At 38.8% G+C, this 19,510-nt stretch overlaps 1 long non-coding RNA gene across 7 annotated transcripts in view; it reads right to left on the reverse strand.

The window, feature by feature from the left end:
• The window catches only part of LOC122217769, a 109,167-nt gene that overhangs the window by 48,387 nt on the left and 41,270 nt on the right, over positions 1-19,510 (reverse strand). For 6 of the 7 annotated variants that reach the window (XR_006201671.1, XR_006201672.1, XR_006201669.1 and 3 more), the window contains one exon: positions 4,564-4,604. The exons of the other annotated variant lie outside the window; for it this stretch is intronic. This is a non-coding gene — a long non-coding RNA (uncharacterized LOC122217769). The remainder of the gene's footprint in view (positions 1-4,563; positions 4,605-19,510) is intronic. 7 annotated transcript variants of the gene reach the window in all.

The raw sequence follows: 19,510 nt of genomic DNA on the forward strand, positions 1-19,510 counted from the left end.
TTCTATGAGTCTGCATTTGTAGGTAACTTCATTTTGTCTCCTAATATACTATAGTGTATTTGTAGCCATTGACATATTGAATACAATTATTTTATTAAAGTTTGTTTTCTTATATTTCTACTTTATTTCACAGTAAATGCATTACATTTGATTGTTTTAAATGTGTAGATGAGTTAATTATCTATGAATTTCATTTCAAGATAGTTAATGGGGTGATATATTTGTTATATATATTTGTTAATAATAAAATATATTTATTATAAGAAGAGCACGTTGGGTCTGACAGTACTGAGAATTACTGCACTAGATAAACTCTCATATGCATCCAAAGAGATAAAAAAAAAATGTAGTATAGAACTGCTCTCCAACAGAGTAGTCACTAACCACATTAATTAAAATTAAATTAAATTAAAAATAAGTCCCTCAGTCACATTGACATTTGAAGTGTTCAGTAGCCATATGTAGCTAGTGGCTACAGTATTGTAGAGTACAGATATTTCCATCAGTACCCAAATTTCTATTGGACAGAATTGGTTTAGAATATTAGGGCAACAATGTTTATAATATCAAAAACTTGAAAGCAACCTATGTTTTCATTAAAAGGGGAATGGAAAAGTAACTGGAATGCTATATATAGTGATGGAAATGAACGCTTACATGTATCAACACAGATGAATCCCTCAAATAACACTGAGAAAATCAAAAGACCTACATTTGAATGTCTTGCTTGATACATCTCTGAAGACAAGGGAAATAAAAGCAAAAAATGAACTATTGGGACCTCATCAAGATAAAAACTTCTGTACAGCAAAGGAAACAATCAACAAAACTAAAAGGCAAACAACATAATGGGAGAAGATACTTGCAAATGACATACCGGATAAAGGGTTAGTATCCAAAATCTATAAAGATTTCCAAACTCAACACCCGAAAAACAAATAATCCAGTGAAGAAATGGGCAGAAGACATGAACAGACACACACACACACACACACACACACATATATACATACATATATACATATATATATATACACATATATATGTGTGTGTATATATATATATATATATATATATATATATATATATATATAAAATATACAAAATGGGTACTACCAAGCAATGAAAAAGAATGAAATCTTTCCATTTGCAACAGCGTGGATAGAACTGAAGGGTATTATGCTAAATGAAATAAATCAGTGAGAGAAAGACAGATACCATAAGCTTTCACTCATATGTGGAATTTGAGAAACTTAACAGAAGACCATGGGGGGAAAGGAAGGGAAAAATAGTTTCAAACAGAGAGGGAGGCAAACCATAAGAGACTCTTAAATACAAAGAACAAACTGAGGGTTGATGGGGGCAGGGAAAATGGGTGATAGGCATTGAGGAGGGCGCTTGTTGGGATGAGCACTGGGTATTGTATATAAGAGATGAATCATGGGAATCTACTCCTGAAGCCAAAAGCCCAGTATATACACTGTATGTTAGTAAACTTGACAACAAATTATTTGTGTGTGTGTGTGTATGTATATATATATATGCATATATATATAAAACTATATATATATATGCATATATATATATATATAGTTTTATATACACATATATAACCTTTTATACACACACACACACACACACACACACACACACACACACATATATATATGTATAAAAGACCTGCCATTGAACATAATAATACTATGTGTTATTTAGGGATCCATATGTAGCAAAAATATTTTTTAAATGCATGGGAACGATAAACACCAAATTCAGGAGAGCAGTTATCTCTGGCAGCAAGGGAAGAGATGCAGTTGGAGAGAGTAAAATGGGGGCTTACCTGCACTTAAAACGTTTTATTTCTTCAGATATAAGGTGGACAAACAAAGATTCATTATTATTTATATATTTTAATACAAAGAATATACATTATTTTGTGTCATTTTTGTAGATATTAAATATTGCAAAATAAAACTTAAAATGTTTTTAACATTTATTTATTTTTGAGAGACAGAGCACGAGTCAGGGAGGGGCAGGGAGAGAGGGGAAACACAGAATCTGAAGCAGGTTCCAGGCTCTGAGTTGTCAGCACAGAGCCCAACGCAGGGCTCGAACTCACCGACTACGAGATCATGACCTGAGCTGAAGTTGGACACTCAATCGACCGAACCACTCAGGCGCCCCATAAATATTGCAAAATAAAAATTTAAATGGAAGGTCTTTCATGAGCTTCTAACAGCAAGGGGTAATGTTTTGCTTACCTCTCTAAGGTTAGTGTCAAAGTGCCTGGCACAGAGAAGATTCTCAATTAATGTTGGTTGAATAGTCAACCAAACATACCAAAATTCATGATAGTACAGTTTTAACTCTTAGACATAAACAGAATGCTTCAATCCCACTAGTTAAGCGTATCCAGTAACACAAACCTTTTTTTAATCATGCACTCATTTTACAAATATCTGTTAGGGGCCTACTATATGTCAGGCACTCCTCCAGTGTTAAGGGTACAACAGTGAACATGTAAAACAAAATTTCGTTCCCTCAAAGGACTTACATTTGAGTATGTGTTTTGGGGAGGGTGGCAGGGGAGAACCCAGAGTATTACTAATAAAGAAAATAAACAGTAAAATAGAAAGTAAGTCAGATGGGATAAAGCTCTCAAGAAAAATGAAGCTGGGAGCAGAAGTGTTAAATGATTTTAGGCAATATTAAACAGGGTAGTTAGGTTCTCTTTGAATGAGTGACCGTTGAGCTAAGATTTGAAGCGAGGGAGACAGAGAGCCATGAGCAGTTGAGTCAGAGGGAGGAGAGAGTACAAGGACCTTGAGGCAGCCTGGAAAGGAGGCCAGGATAGCTGAGGGGGGGGGCGGGGGGGGGGGGATGAGTGCCTGGGAGGGGGTGGGAGAAGAGGGAGATCAGAGATTGGGCAGAGCCTGTGACTTTGGCTTTTAACCTTAGGTGCGTTTAAGGACTTGGAATAAAGGACAGAAATCAGCTGGCTTACATATTTAAAGGATCACTCTATTTGGGGAATAGATAATAGTGGCAAGTAGAAACAGGGAGACCAGTTAAGACATTATTGCATTAATTGAGGCCAGAGGTGATGGTGGCTGGAATCAGGGTGGCAACAGTGGTGATGATAGTGGTCAGAATTTTGACAAATTTTGAAGACACAAGCACGGAGCTATTGCTGATGGACTGTATAGGAGACGCGAGAAAAGGACCAGTCAAGGATGACACAAAGGTTTTTAGCTTGAAGTTGCCACTGACTCAGTTCCCTGAGAAGACAGGGAACTGGCTGGCTGGGGGCAGGAAGGGGTTCAGCATGGGACATGTCAAGCTGGCGATGTTTACTAGGCATCCAGATGGAGTTGTTAAGTAAACAGTTGGTATAGGAGCTTGAGGGTCAAGAGAGACAAGGAAGCTGGAGAAATAAACTTGAGAGCCATTAGCATATAGGTGGTATTGAAAGGTTAAAGACAGGATGAGATCATCAGGGGAGTAAGAGAAGCTAGAAGGGGCGCCTGGGTGGCTCAGTTGGTTAAGTGTCCGACTCTTGATTTTGGCTCAGGTCAGGATTTCACGGTTTGTGATAAGGCAATGCAGTGTTTAGAAGTCAGGAAGGAAGAAGGAGATCTAGCCAAGGGAGCTCTCAGCCAACAAGGTAGGAGACATCCATGGAAAAGCTAATGCCTTGGAAGCTAGGTTAAGGAAGTATTTAAAAGAGGAAAAGCATGACTAACCAGCATTAAATTATGCTTGGGGCCCACATAAGATGATGACAATAACAGAGCTTTGTATGAAACAAAGTAAGGGTTGTGGGAGACCTTGGCAAGGCCAGTTGTGGAGGATCGGTGGGGGCTGAAACCCTTCTTGCAGAGGGCTCAGGAGAGTGGAGAGAAACGAATAAACAGGAAAGCCAACTCTTTCAAGGCTCTTTTTCTGCTTTATCTGACTTTTAAACAAAAAGAGAAGCCGTGCATTCCTAATTAAACTGACACAAATGCATACTGGAATCCAGTAATCTAAACATATATCTTATCTTGAAAGAATAGAGCACAAAGCTGCTAGAAAATTCCACTCATGTATGAGAATTTGCTTCATTTCCTACAAACAGAAAGAACTACCAGGAGAAACTGAACTAGGGATTCTGGTAAGGGAGGGACTATCCTAAATGAAGTGGTCACCTTCCTCTAATTTTGTTATGTGAAGCCAAATTAGTCCCCCTTAATTATCAATAAGTCAAATTTCCCCCAACGTATATTAGTGGTTGGCAACTATTAGTTCAACTTTAAAAGCCTTTTATCTCATGAGAACTTTAACCTCAAAGACCAATTCACCTGTCTGATTCACCCAGGATTAGCTCAGGGGATTCTCAGATAAGGCCAGCCTACTGTTCAAGAATCACAGAGGCACCTCATGAATCTTGTTAATGAACAAGATGTGTCAGGACGATAGGCCTGTGATCCCTAGACCTGCTCTGCTCTCATCTCTACCCAGAAAACTATGCCGAGGGGAACAATATATAAAAGACTGGCTTTAGCATATCATTAGTAAACTTACACTTTTGGATGACCTTCAACCCACTGCCATCAGATCAGGTGCTAAAGAGAAAAGAAATAATTAAGACAATTTCCTTCTTAAAATATAAGGGTTTGATAAATTATAATATAACCCCAGTGTGGTCCATTATAACACAGAATTAACTTGTAATATAGGGTGCTATTTATTAGCTTTTCAGAAAATCCAGGTGAAAACAATATCCAGAATTCATAAGTAGTAATCAGTAAATGGAGGAATAATTTGACAATCAAAAATTTCTATGGAATAGAGTGAAGTTATTATTACAACTGAGAAAGCTGAAAGAGATAAGAAGGCAAATAATTTTAATCACATGTATTGAATCAAATATTATTTATTTAGCATATTCTTCTAATTTATATATCCAGTTTTTAGAATTAACAATTATAATAGCTAATAGAAACCTTCAAATTGCAGAAAATCAATTTTTGGTTGTGTTTTTTTTGTTGGGGACATCTTTCCCTTGCTCCTCAAACCGAAATGTAATCAGAAATTTTTTTCCTTTCTTTTTTTAAATACATATTTTTTAAAGTTTATTTTTGACAGAGAGAGAGAGAGAGAGACAGAGCATGAGTGGGGGAGGGGCAGAGAGAGGGAGACACAGAATCTGAAGCAGGGTTCAGGCTCTGAGCTGTCAGCACGGAGACTGACGCAGGGCTCGAACTCACAGACCACGAGATCATGACCTGAGTCGAAGTCGGACGCTCAACCAAATGAGCCACCCAGGCGCCCCTTTTTTTCCTTTCTTAAAACAGAATTGTTGAACTTGAGCTATAAAGTAGAAAAAGGAACTAACTTTTCTCTCTATTCATAAATCCATCTAGTGGATTTATTATTTAAACAAAAAGAGGAATGAGAAAAGAGTTATATGATCTAATAAATTAGACACTGCATAAAAATAATGCCATATAAAAACATGGCAAGGAGAGTATTATAAGAAGACAATTAGGGTTTGGCATATAAGCATATCCTATCTGTACATTAAGTACATTTTTGAGTGTTACCTGGATCTCTAGCTTTTGACACAATTGTAAAAGTTAAAGAAGGAATCAAGAAACAATGCTGTGGGAAATAATCAAAAAGTTAAATTACTCTGAAGAAAACAGTTAACTAAACTTTCATTTTTAACCTAAAGTTCTTTTATCCAAGCATGCATTATTTAGATGTATTTCACATTATATAAAGAGTGCACCAGCATTCAATGTTTATGTGCATTTCACTTTATACAATATCCTCATAGCATCCTAATAAATAGTAGGGCCCTAGAAATCAACTAGTCTAGTGTTCTGACTTTACAGATGAGAGGATTCAAGCCCAGAGAAGTTAAGTGATTTGCTGAACGCCACAGTTATACAGTGGTAAGATCCAAACTCAGATCTCTTGAATCTCAACAAAATGTTTTCTTTGATTGCCCCCCATCTGATAAAATTAAAAAGTGGTACACAGAGCAGACACTAACTGAAATCCACACAGATAAGTATGTGATTTCATCCTTCTATGAGAGAGACTAGTAAAGGAACCTAACATAGATTGGAGCATTTTTCTCTGTGGGTCACTGATGAAAAAAGGGAAATGGGCATTTCAGGCAGCAGTGAGATATAAACAAAGGTGCATATGCTGTCTTATTCCTGAGTTAAAAAAGGACATGACATGACATGCTAGAGCAACTGAAAGCAGGGCTGGAGTGTGGGGAGCAAGGAAAGAAGTCCCCAGGGGCTCTCTGGGGAGACAGACAGGAGCTGGCCCCCACAGAGACATATGATCCTGGACTGGGTTTCATCCTAAATGGAAAGGAATTCGCAGCAAGATGCTAAGCAGGGGGGCCATATGCCCATATTTTGACTCATTAAAGATCACTCTGTAAAAGAAATGTTTTTCCCTCTTGAATGCGTAAACTATATATATTATCAAGTTCAGTAAAAGGGTAAGCAATTGAAAATCATCTCTTTCTCACTCCTGTCCTACAATCACCTAGTTCTCAGTTTGGTCCCAGTTCCCAGTTTGTCTGAGACCAAACACAATTACCTATTGTGCCGCCTCCCCTCCAACTTATTTTTTTTAACAAAAATAGTTATATACACATTCTTCTGCATTTTGCTTTATTTCCTTAACCACCTTGGAGCACTTATCACATCATCTCATTTAGAGCTAACCAAAAGCTATGTATGTGTATTCTATTGTATGGACCTACAATTCCTAATTTTTTTTTTTAATTTTTTTTTCAACGTTTTTTATTTATTTTTGGGACAGAGAGAGACAGAGCATGAACGGGGGAGGGGCAGAGAGAGAGAGGGAGACACAGAATCGGAAACAGGCTCCAGGCTCCGAGCCATCAGCCCAGAGCCTGACGCAGGGCTCGAACTCACAGACCGTGAGATCGTGACCTGGCTGAAGTCGGACGCTTAACCGACTGCGCCACCCAGGCGCCCCTACAATTCCTAATTTTATATCAGTTCTCCATTGATGGACATTTAGGCTACACACACACATACACACACACACATATATGTACGTCACAAGGAATATGCACAGGCATATATCATTTTGCTCTTCTGTAAGACACCTGAAGGATAAATTCCCAGAAGTAAACAGGCAGGTCATAAAGGTTCTATAAGATACTAATTTTGATAGGTATTGCCAAATTGCGGCCTGAAGTGAGTGAATTAATTTATACTCCCACCAGCAATGTTCAAGTGCCTATTATGCTTTATTCCTTGCTAACACAATGTGTTATCAACATTTTTGAAATTTGCCAATCAGATAAATTTGTAGTTTGCATTGGTCTTGCGGTGAGAAGAGATCATTTACCTTGCACGTGGAGAACGACTGGAAGGGGGCGAGAATGACAGCTGCTCCGGTAAGCCCTGAGAGAGGTGGCTGGGGGTGGGGGAGGGGAGGTGACAGTAGAGGCGGCAATAGGGGGCAGAGGCACAGCATACAGTGCAGGTAGAGTTTATGGGATCTGGCCACGGACCGGATGTGGAGAAGGAGAGGGAGGGAAGCGTCAAGGATGACTCTCTGGGTTTTCAATGACATGGAAGGAGGAGTTTGGGAAGCGACAGGAGACTGGGGGAAGCCCAGGAAGTCATGTTAAGAAGGAACATTTTAAGAATGTGAGGTTGTGCCAGCAGAGTGCCTGGAGGCATTTGGATGTAACAAGGCTGAAGCTCAAAGGGCAGGTCTAGGCTGGAGAGGGCAGTCCTCCCCTGTATTAGGCTTTCCCTCCATGAAGTGGGAGAAGGGTTTAAGATCACTCACACTGAATCTCAACGTGACACTGCTTGACCGAAACATAAAATCTATAATGTGAGTTCCTTAAGACCTGATTCAAGTATTTCCATAACTGTTCCATAAATCTAAGCACGGGAAGGATACATCTTTTGGGAAAAGGAATATACATGATTTGAAAAGCTCTTATTAAAAATAAGCTATGTCTCCATTTCCACACTTTTTAATCTTTTAAAAAAGTAAATGTTTGTTTAAAATACAAGGACTTGCAGTAGCACATTTAGAAAATGCAAAAAAGTGTAAACAAAAACCCACAGTCCCATTATTCAGAGATCATTACTGTTATCTCTTTTTGGTGTTCCCTCTCTGACATACATGAGTCTGTATCATAGATTTACTTATATATATAATTCTAGGCATAGACTTTAAACATTACAATGTGAAATTTATGTATCAGTATTCTTCAAAATATTTTATTTCAAAATTATTTTTGTAATATTTTATGTATTTTTAAAATTACAAATATATTTTAAACTGTAAGAAGATGGTCTCCCATGCAGAGGGATCTTTAATTATTTAACCACTATCACTGTGCATTGTAATTAAACAATAATTTTTTCTGGATTGAACAGAAAGGATGTCCTTTTCATTTTCATTTCTTTGTTCTGTAGTGAGGTTTCAAATTTCAACATGCTTATTGTTATTTTTATATGTTTATATGTTAATGTTATTTTTTTATTTTCTTAAAAGTTTAAAAAAATTTTTTTTAATGTTTATTTTTGAGAGAGACAGAGAGAGAGAGAGGGAGCATGAGTGGGGGAGGGACAGAGAGAGAGGGAGACACAGAATCCGAAGCAGGCTCCAGGCTCTGAGCTGTCTCACGAAGTGTGAGATCATGACCTGAGCTGAAGTCAGACTCTTAACCAACTGAGCCACCCAGGTGCCCCAATAGTTTTTGAAATCACTGGTTGAAGCTGGGGGAAAATATCTGCTCAACAATAGCTTGTTTTTCCTTAAAAGAATAGCAGGTCTTACATGGGTCATCATTATATTTGCTCTTTACTCACTTTCACTGAGTACTTACTCCAACCTTGAACTTTGCATTTTGTGAAGAAGAGTAACACTAATGTACCAAAAAGCATTTGCTATTCACCTCAAATCAGTTTATGGGCAATGAAGATCAATTAATCTAAGTTAACTTTTACTCTCTTATCAGTACCACCTCATGGTAATTTCTGTCCCAGAATAAATCAGCCTGTCCTCAGTATCTCAATCTAATTAGGACAACTTTATTTTCTGATTTTTCCAGCCCCATTCTAATATCTTTCAGTGGAAATATAGAAAAGAGATGACTTCATATGTATGAGGCAGTGACTGAAGCACTGTTTGTGGGACCAAAGGACTGGAAACAGATGTACATCATAGGAGACTGTCACACCCATAGGACAGAATATAATGTGGCTGTTAAAAGGAACTGAGGAAATTAGGAGGAATTAGGTTAAAAAAGCAAGGTTTAGAATAATTTGACTTGTGTGAAAAATGGAGGCGCTGTAAGTAATACTATTGTTGGCATTTTTTAAAAAAGGAATTGTGTATATATATATATATATATATATATATATATATATATATACACACACACACACACATATATATACATATATATGTATATATATATATATGTATATATGTGTGTGTGTGTGTGTGTATATATATATATATATATATATATATATATATATATATAAATGCTTGTCTGTGCATAGAGAATGGAAGAATTTACAAGAAAGTGTTGACCTTCTGGCGGGGACCTGGGTTTGAGGACCTGGGAATTGAGGTAGGAAGCTGACTTAATTTTCAATCAATTCTCTGTTGCATTGTTTGAATTCTGTACCATGTGCATGTACTATCTTTTTAAAGTTTATGTATTTTTGAGAAAGAGAGAGAGAGAGAGAGAGAGCACGGGTGGGGCAGAGAGAGAGGGAGGCACAGAATCCCAAGCAGGCTCCAGGCTCTAAGCTGTCAGCACAGAGCCCGACACAGGGCTTGAACCGACGAAACCTGAGATCATGACCTGAGCTGAAGTCAGCCGCTTAACTAAGCCACCCAGACGCCCCTTAAAAATTAAAAAGTAAACACGGAAATGAAATTATTCACCTCAACCTATGGCAACCATGCCTTCTGCCTCTTCTTTCCCTTACCCACCTGCTGGAGATCTGCATAGACACTTCTCTGTGCTTCAAACTTGCACCCCCACCCTGATTACATGGCTCTGGTCAGCCTCCACTGTCCTGAATTAATTTTTCACTAATTGATGCTAATGCCTTTTAGAAATGTTACAAACCTCATGGGAAAGCTTCTGCTTGAACTCTGCACTACTGATAATCTTAATCTATTCTGTCCACTAACAAACTATATCATTCTGACTTTTGTTTATCACTCTTGCTTCCTATTCTTTCCTGTCATCCCAAATGTTTCTTGCCCACGGAAAACTGCACAGAATCCAAGTCGCTATAAGGTTTAGAATAAACAGTGGTTTGCTCAAGATTTTTAAAAATAAAGTTGAGACAATTTTAAGGAGTTGCCAGTAGATGTGCCTTTTGGAATGCCGTGAGACCTGTGAGCAGGAATGGTCTGTCCATGACATCTTTTCATCCCTGCGAGTTCTCCTTGTCCTAACATGTTCTATCGTAGAAGAGGAAGTGACAGAAATAAATCTTAGTGATGAATTTTCCACATACTACTGCTGTCGGCATCTCATCACAGAAAGTTAATCTGGAGCAGTATTTGTCCTATTACCAAACTTCAGGAATATGAATCCTAGGTTTGTGTACAAACTAGTAACTTACATTCAAAGTATTAATCTCCAGCCTTGGTTCTGTTGACTTTCAACTACGCGTTTTTAATTATTCTATTTCTTTAAATCTAGAAGTTCATAAAACTTTCTTTGGTGGGCTGTGTGTGTGTGATATTTCCCTCTGACCAACAGAGGAGACTGTAGCAAACTGTTAAGCCAAGGACCTTTCTTAAAGTGTTTTCCAACACACTTATGAGATCAGTCATAATATTTATATATACTCAAGCACTTTGAAATCTCAAGCTGTTTTAACCAGCTGTCATTTTGGTGTCAAACTCCGGTCATTTTAATGTGAAACAAAGGTCAACAGAGGGTTTGTCTTATTCTTTTCCTATTAGTGAAATACTTTATTGTTATCAAACTCTGCTAAAGTCCCCAACAGCAAGTCCTTATTGCATATTCCCGTTATCTGAGTCACATGGGATTTTATGATTGTTCACAAATAAAACATATAGAAATGAAGAAATGTGAAAGTGTCAAATTAATATTTAAAGTAGTATCAACAACCAAAAATATAGGCAATCAGTATGGCCTATACAAGTTTGCCATTATTTTTAAAGAAATTTTTTTTTAACGTTTATTTATTTTTGAGACAGAGAGAGACAGAGCATGAACGGGGGAGGGTCAGAGAGAGGGAGACACAGAATCTGAAACAGGCCCCAGGCTCTGAGCTGTCAGCACAGAGCCCGATGCGGGGCTCGAACTCACGGACCGCGAGATCATGACCTGAGCCGAAGTTGGCCGCCTAACCGACCGAGCCACCCAGGCGCCCCAGATCATTTATTTCTAAAGCTTATTCTCTCAGTTTATTGTTTAACCCAAAAACTATATATATATATGTGTGTGTGTGTGTGTGTGTGTGTGTATTTATACACACACACACATATATATGTGTATGCGTATATATATATGTGTGTGTATATATATATACACACACATATATATACACACATATATACATGTATACATATATGTACATATATACATATATACATATATGTGTATATATATGTGTATGTGTGTATATACACACACACACACACACATATATATGTATATATATTTGGCCATTATCTATTTTCAGGCTTTTTCTAGACTTTTTACTCTCACCTTATAAAATTTTTGCTAATGTGCATCAGGATAAGAAATTGTATGGAACTATTTTATTACAAGAGTTAACCGACATATTGAAGAATAAGTGCTTAGAATTATACATTCAACTCATGACAAATGAGGAAAAGGATTTGAAGATATCCACTGGGTTCCCTGTAAGTGAAGTTTAGCCCTTTGGAGTGATACAGTCTTGTAATTTTTGTTTTTGTTGTCATTTTCACCTAATTCATTCATCCATTTATTGCACTTAAAGATACTGTGCCAGTTACATGAGCTAGGCTACTCTTAGTGCCGGCAAGTTGGTCTGAATGGTAACAATAACCAGACCTCAGAGCTTAATTTTACATGAGAGAGTCAGTACAGGCATGATAAATAAATAGTATAATTGCAGGTAGTGATAAGTTTGTTTTTTATTTTTTTTAATGTTTATTTATTTTTGAGAGACAGAGACAGAGCATGAGCAGGAGAGGGCAGAAAGAGAGGGAGACACAGAATCCGTAACAGGTTCCAGGCTCTGAGCTGTCAGCACAGAGCCCGCCACAGGGCTCAAACTCATGAACCGTGAGATCATGACCTCAGCTGAAGTCAAACGCTTAACCAACTGAGCCACCCAGGCACCCCATAGTGGTAAGTTTTAATGATACAAAGAAGTAGAGTAACAGACTGGAGAACAACTAGGGCAGGTGCTATTTCATTTGTGGTGATAAAGACAGACCTCTCTGGGAAGGTCCCATCTGAGCTGATACCTAAGTTATCAGAAGATGTCAGGATAGAGCTTTCCAGGAAAGACGTCAAGATAGAGCAGTATAAACGAGAGGTCTGGGCTTGTCAAGCTCAAGGAGCAGAAAAAAAGCCGTGAATGAGGGCTGAGAGGTAGAAGGTGAGGTCAGTGGAATGGACGGGTGCCACAGGTGAGGCTCTGTGGCCATGGAAGGAGCTTCTATTCTGGTCTAATGGCAGTGGGAAACCGCCATGGCAAGATCACACTGGTTGCTACGTGGAGACAAGATGCAGAGCATTGCAAAGAACTGTGACTCTGGGAAGTTAGAAGGCTTTTGCAATGATGTAAGGCAGAGAGGACAGTGATTTAGGTTGGAGTTTAGCACCGGACATGGTAAACTGTGGTCAGACCTGGAAGTAGCACTGATAGGGCTCTTTCGGAGGCTTAAAGAGGATTAATACTTCCTACATGCACTTTCGTTAAGAAGGAAACTAGTAGTAGCAAACAAAAAGCACCACTTACTTTTTCCTAAATGTGAATAATCTGATTTCTCTAAAAGCACTTTACTCATTGGCACGATTTAATCACAGAATATTAGAATTGGAAAAGATCACAGAGTAACATAATCTAATTATCTCTTTTTTGCTCTGGCTTGAATAGGCTACAATCAGGGAAAGCACAGAATGTTGGGAATATCAACAGTGGCCATTAATGCTTCCTGCTGTATTTTCAATAAAAATACTAATATACCAAGATGACAAATCATTTTTTAGGTTCACACAAAAAAAATTCATAATGGACAGGATTCCATTATAAAACATCGTCAGCGATGTCTTTCCTTCAATTTTGAATTGAATTTGGAGTCAGTGAAATTGTCTCTAGGTCAGATGTGGCTTATGAAAGAGAGGAGTCAGGGCTGACTCTAAGGGTTTTGGCCTTAGCAACTAGAAAAATAGATTTGCCCAACTGAGGGGAGGAGACTATTAAGAGGCACAGGTTTGGGGAGTGTGTGAGATTCAGGAACCTGGTTTTTAACAAGGCAGGTCTGAGGTACTAATGGGGCATCCAAGAGGAAATGTTGAGTAGGCAGGTGAACACAGGAATTTACTAGCTGAAAAAGGAGTTGTGGTTGGAAATATAAATATAGCTTTCAATAGTATTTAAAACTGAGATTAAAGATCATTTTGAGTATGGGCTCCTTAATGTTTTTGTGCCCTAAGTCCCCTAAGTTGGCCTCTTTCAGATGGCAACAAAATTTCAACATTAAGCCTACTGCTAAAGGGCACTTCAGAATCTATTAAATTAATTAAAAATAAATATATAGTTTTCAGACTGGGTGGAAAGGCATTTTGGGGGACAAGTGGGAAATAAAAACATACTGAAGACTAGTTGATGATATTAACAATTCTCCAAGAGGCAAAAAATTATGCTGTTGTGGTTACGTAGGAGAATGTCCCAATTACCAGGAGATACATGCTGAAGTATTTAGAGCTGAAGTGTCTTATTGTCTACAACTCAAAGTTTCAAAGGGGCTCAGGGAAAAAAAGTGTGTTTGTGTAGAGAGAGAGAAAGAGACAAAGAGAAACAGAAAAAAAGAAAAAGACCGAAAACGTGGGAAAATGTTAATTAGTGAGTGTCTGTGAATGGCATAAGGATGTTCATTTTACAACTCTTTCAATTTTTCTATAGATTCAAAAATTTTCAAAATGAAAAGCTATGGAAAAATATTCCACAGAAATATATGAGACATACCTAAAACATGTTAAGTGATGGCTTTTACAGAATGAATAAAGAATTTTTAAAAAGAAAACTATACGAATTTCATATAAACAACTCAGAGCACCTGGATGTCTCAGTCGGTTAAGCGTCCGGCTTCAGCTCTGGTCACGATCTCATGGTTCATGAGTTCGAGCCCTATATCGGGCTCTGTGGTGACAGGGCAGAGCCTTCTTGGATTCTCTATCTCCCTCTCTCTTTGTCCCTCCCCACCATCTCAAAAATAAACATTTGAAAAGCCCCTCAAAGTAAAAATGATTAAACGGTACAATCATTTTATATGCATCAAAAGTGTACTAAACAGTGACACATAACATTTCCATTGCCCCGTGGTCACACACTGAATAGTCCTTGAGCAGCCACACCTTCCTCTAGTCTTGTGTCCCATGAATCCATCGTCTCTAATCTGAATCGAATCTCGGTGTTGCTCTGAAATCAATCACTGACTTTCATCAGTCCCCAGTTTCTCCACTTGTCCAAAGGGGCATTTCCGATTTTCACCACCTTCACCTGTTCTATTACTCTCCTAGCAGATGGATTTATTTCCAACTTCAAAGAAAACAGAAATTCAGATAGGAAGCCCTTCACCTGCACGCTACCCAACAACAAAATCTGCACTTGCTCTGTGGTAGACACTGCCACTTGGCTGGTCCAACTGCCACTCCCAAGTCCTTCGTCCCTTGACTTCTCCAACCAGGAGGATAAGAAAATTTTCTCAGCCTCCCCCACAGTGCTGGCCAATCAGACATAAGCAGAAGTCTCCCAGAAACTTCTGGCAACACTTCCTGACTAAAGGACCAGGTGCAGCCAACATCGCCTCTGCCCACTCTTGTCTGGCCTTGATCACAGCCCTAGAGGAAAAGGCCAAGATGAATAAGGTGATGTCAAGCCCTCAGTGCTGACACCATTGACACAGAAGCCATGCCCGTGTTGTGCACCTCAAACCGATTCTCACGTGAGAAAACATAAACCTCTGCTTGAGTGAGGCACTATCAGCAGCTGAGGTTCTGTTGCCTGAATGGAAAGCATTCCTGACAATGAGCCCACCTCTTTTAAAAAGAGACCCCTTATCCAGTACTGTGCATCCCATCTTCTTCTTCCACCTTCCCAGAGACCTCTCTCTATTGATTGCAACCCCCTTCAGTACCTTCAATGTTTCTCTCTCCACTAATTGTTCTACATCGTCAGTGTCTAACACGCTCAAGTCTCTCCATATTAAATGAAAAATTAAAGTGTCCCCCAGCCTCCCATCTTCCTCTAGTGACTGCCTTATCTTTACCCTCCCTTTCACTAACATTCTTCTTAAAAGAGCTGTCTACACTCACTATCTCCCACTTCCTTCTTTCCTATTCATTCCTCAACTCGGGGCATCTGGCTTCGTCCCCGGCTTGACTGTGTTTGTGCCAAGGTCACCAACAGCACCCTCATTGCAAAATCCAATGGGAATTTTTCAGTTTTTATCTTACTTGACCTCCGTATAGCATTTGACACCATGACCATTCAATCCTTTTGGAAATACTTTCTTTCCTTGAATTTTTAAAAGCATTCTGTTCTAGTTTTTATTGCCTCTTCTGGGAGATCTCTGTAAGCTTATCTTAAAGGATAGTCATTTGCAAATCCCCTGCACATTGATATGAAATATACACACACACACACACACACACACACACACACACACACACACACATACACTGATGCCTCCTTGGTATCTCCTTGGCAGCCTAGATGTCTTGAAAAGTCCCACAGACTCCCCCAAACCTGCTTCTTGCCCCAGGGTCCTCCTCTGTGAGTGGCACCACCATCCACCCAGGGTCCAACCCAGAATGATCTTTCACGTCCTTCTCTCCTTGTTTCTCAAATCTAGTTAAACAGTAAGTCCTGGGAATTCAGCCTCATAGAGGTCTGTGATCCGCCCATTCTGCTTAGTCTTGCTAATCTTATCCCACATTAGGCCTCTCCTGGCATCGGTTTCCTAACCCCTCTTCCCCGAGCTGACCCCATGTCTGTGCTGCAGCTGAAGAGAACTTTAGTTTTTCCAGAACTGCCAACCTCTCTTTCACCTCTGGACTTTCACGCATGCTGTTTCCTCTGATTAGAATTTTTTTCACAAGGCTAAGTATCACTCCTAGGAATCTTTTGATTCTCAGTTTAAGTTGCCACTGCTCTGATATGCTTAGACTGGGTTGGGTGCTCCTGCTGTATTTTTCCACAACATCCTATACCCCTCACTATCATTGTTTTTGTTCTTTCTTAAGCTTATTTATTTTGAGAAAGAGAGAGAGAGAGAGAGCTCACATGAGCAGGGGAGGGGCAAAGAGGGAGGGAGGGAGAGAATCCCAAGCAGACTCTGTACTGTCAGCATGGAGTCTGATTCAGGGCTCGGACTCATGAACCCTGAGATCATGACCTGAGCTGAAGCCAAGAGTGAGATGCTTGACCGAATGAGCCACCCAGGTGCCCCAACTCCTCACTGCCATTGTTTTTGTTTTCTTTTGCTCCATGAGGGCACATTTGATCTCTAATAACTTGTCTCTCCAGATTTCTCAATTAGATTGTAATGCCAGGATTCTGATTTTTATTTACACCAAGACAGCAATTCTTTTTAGAGCACTGGTGTTCATCAAAAATTGTGGGTTAAATCCCTGGAATGTTAAAGATTCCCATTTAGTTTTAAGGACCATTTACCCTACAATGAAAAAGGGACATAAATGCTGGAGTAAACAGTCATTAAAATGATTTTGGTAATCGCTAAAAATATTATTGGTATGGATATATCCACTCTAAAAGCAAGGAGGGATCCTCGGTCATCACTAAAGCATACAAATTGGTTATTGCCTATTACAATAAAAATTCCAAGAAAGAAATAAACAGAATATATATAAACCACTACCTAAATCTATATAGATTGCCCATAGTGAAAAGGGTGCAAAATGCATTCAAAAAAGTTTGACATGACATCGAAGTATACAATCTGATTACATGAAATCTAATCAATGAAATTAATGATCAGAGAAGCAGGGGCCAACCAAACTAAAAATGTAAAAGTAAGACCCTTATGCAACAGTGTTACAAGTAAACTCAGAATTAACAATGTGACATTATTGAAACATCCGGATTATTGCCAGGATTTACTGCAATTAATTTTATCTACTTAATATGCATGTGCTTCAGATTATAAAACCAAGAAGTTCATTTGTATGATGAACCAAAACACAGACTGACTGCAACTTTTCACACTTTTCCAACAATCTAATTGTCAACATAATACAATTTAACATGCAAAATTCAGTCCAGATAAATTTTAGAGAGAGCTACCTATTCCTTGAGTCTAGGGACAAAATAGGTGTTGTTTTTTTTTTTCTTTTATACAAGCTATGTTCAGAAAACACAAGACCAAAGAACCATACTATCACATTTATTGCTAAAGGCAAAATATATTTCGGTACAATTCTGTGACTTTCCAAAAGAAAAGGCTGTCTATATACCAACATAGACAACATCCAAGAAAAAAAGATAAAGGCCAAAAGTTCAAGAAAAAATATACATTTCTTTTTCACCAATGAAGTTTTGATCATAAGATCGGATGATCTTAATATACAAATACCAATTGTATTTGGCTTGGGAATATGATTTGGGTCAAAATGGCTGGCAAAACTATTTTCCATATGACCTTCAAGTTCCATATTCATCTGCTTTAGGATTCAGATCTTTCCCTAAAGCCATTATATTGTTTCTTTACCGTCAGGACTTCATGTGCCTCTATTTGTTTTGATCTCTACCATTAAATTTTAAGTTCCCTGAATGCAGATTCTGAATCATATGTGGTGCTCATATCTCTTATCAAGCCCCACACAACATGGAGATTCACAAAAATAATTGAATTTTATTTCATTTGGAGTATCTGAAATGAAAACAAATGAATAAATCCCACATCACAAATTGTGGCACACTAGCTCTTAGACTCTGCCCTGGTCACACTGGGTGCCTGATTGCCTCAGAACAAATTATCTGATGGCCATACCTGTGTGAGGTGTCTTCTCTGGTTAAAGACTCCACTCCTCTGGCCACAGGAGTCGGCATACAAACCAAGCGTGGCTAATTAAAAAGGCCTTCGGAACTTTAGAAACTGATTCTGGGAGAGAAGAATTCTTTTCCTTTATGATTTCAGGATAGTTTGGATACAAGCCTTGGCTGCTTTTCCAGCTTCCCAAAGAAACTGGTCTTCATAGAATAACATAAAGACACAGAAAGGGGAGCAAGTGAGAGGCCAGAGGAGCTGGACACCCCTAAAGCTAACTGCACCCTTACTCTTCTCACATCTAGGTTATAAGAGTCAACAAATATCATGGACTGACTTTGACTAGTTCATGTAAGGTTCTATCACTAGAAGCCAGAGTTCTAACTAGTTCAGGGACAGATTTGTATTACTGTAAGGATTCTTGGAATTCATGGCGTCCAAAATCCTCACGTTAAGTATTAGGAAGATGGATTAGTAGAGAGGTTAAATACCTTGCCTGAATTCTCACAATGAATTTGTAAGGACGCAGAAAACTGTGGCAGATTCTGCAGGTTGGCTCGTTCTCTCTCATTTTGACACCAACATTCCCCAGTCTTCTTGCAGTTGGGTGCAGGCAGGTGGCCTGAGTTCCTGGCAGGCAGAGGCATCTAGCCAGGACTTGGATGAGAAATGAGCAACGACAGGTGGCCACTGCATGCCAGGAGCTTGTCTCTTCTGGAGAGCACAGTGGTGTGGCCAAGCGGTTCCTCTGAGACAATGAAGTAGGCTCACTGCCACTTAGTGTCCTACCTGCCCGGTGCCCTACAGGCTCCCTACAACCACTGTTTTTCTTTTTTCTTTTTAGTTGAAGTGTAGCTGACATATCGTATTAAATTAGTTTCAAGGGTACAGCAGTTATTCAACAATCAGATACATTATGAAATGCTCACCATGATAAGTGTATTACAACCTTCCCTATGCTGTACTTTGCATTCCTGTAACTTATTTATTTTATAACTATATTTGTAACTCTTCATCGCCCTCACCCGTTATCATCCCCCACCCCTTCCCCTTTGTCAACAATCACCAGTTTGTTCTCTGTATTTATAAGTCTGTTTCTCTCTTTTGTTGTTTGTTTCTTCATTTGTTTGGTTTTTAGATCCCACATATAAGTGAAATCGTATGCTATTTGTCTTTGTCTGGCTTATTTCACTTAGCATAATACCCTCACGGCCCA

Source organism: Panthera leo, chromosome B1, assembly GCF_018350215.1.
Source record: "Panthera leo isolate Ple1 chromosome B1, P.leo_Ple1_pat1.1, whole genome shotgun sequence".
NCBI lineage: Eukaryota > Metazoa > Chordata > Mammalia > Carnivora > Felidae > Panthera > Panthera leo.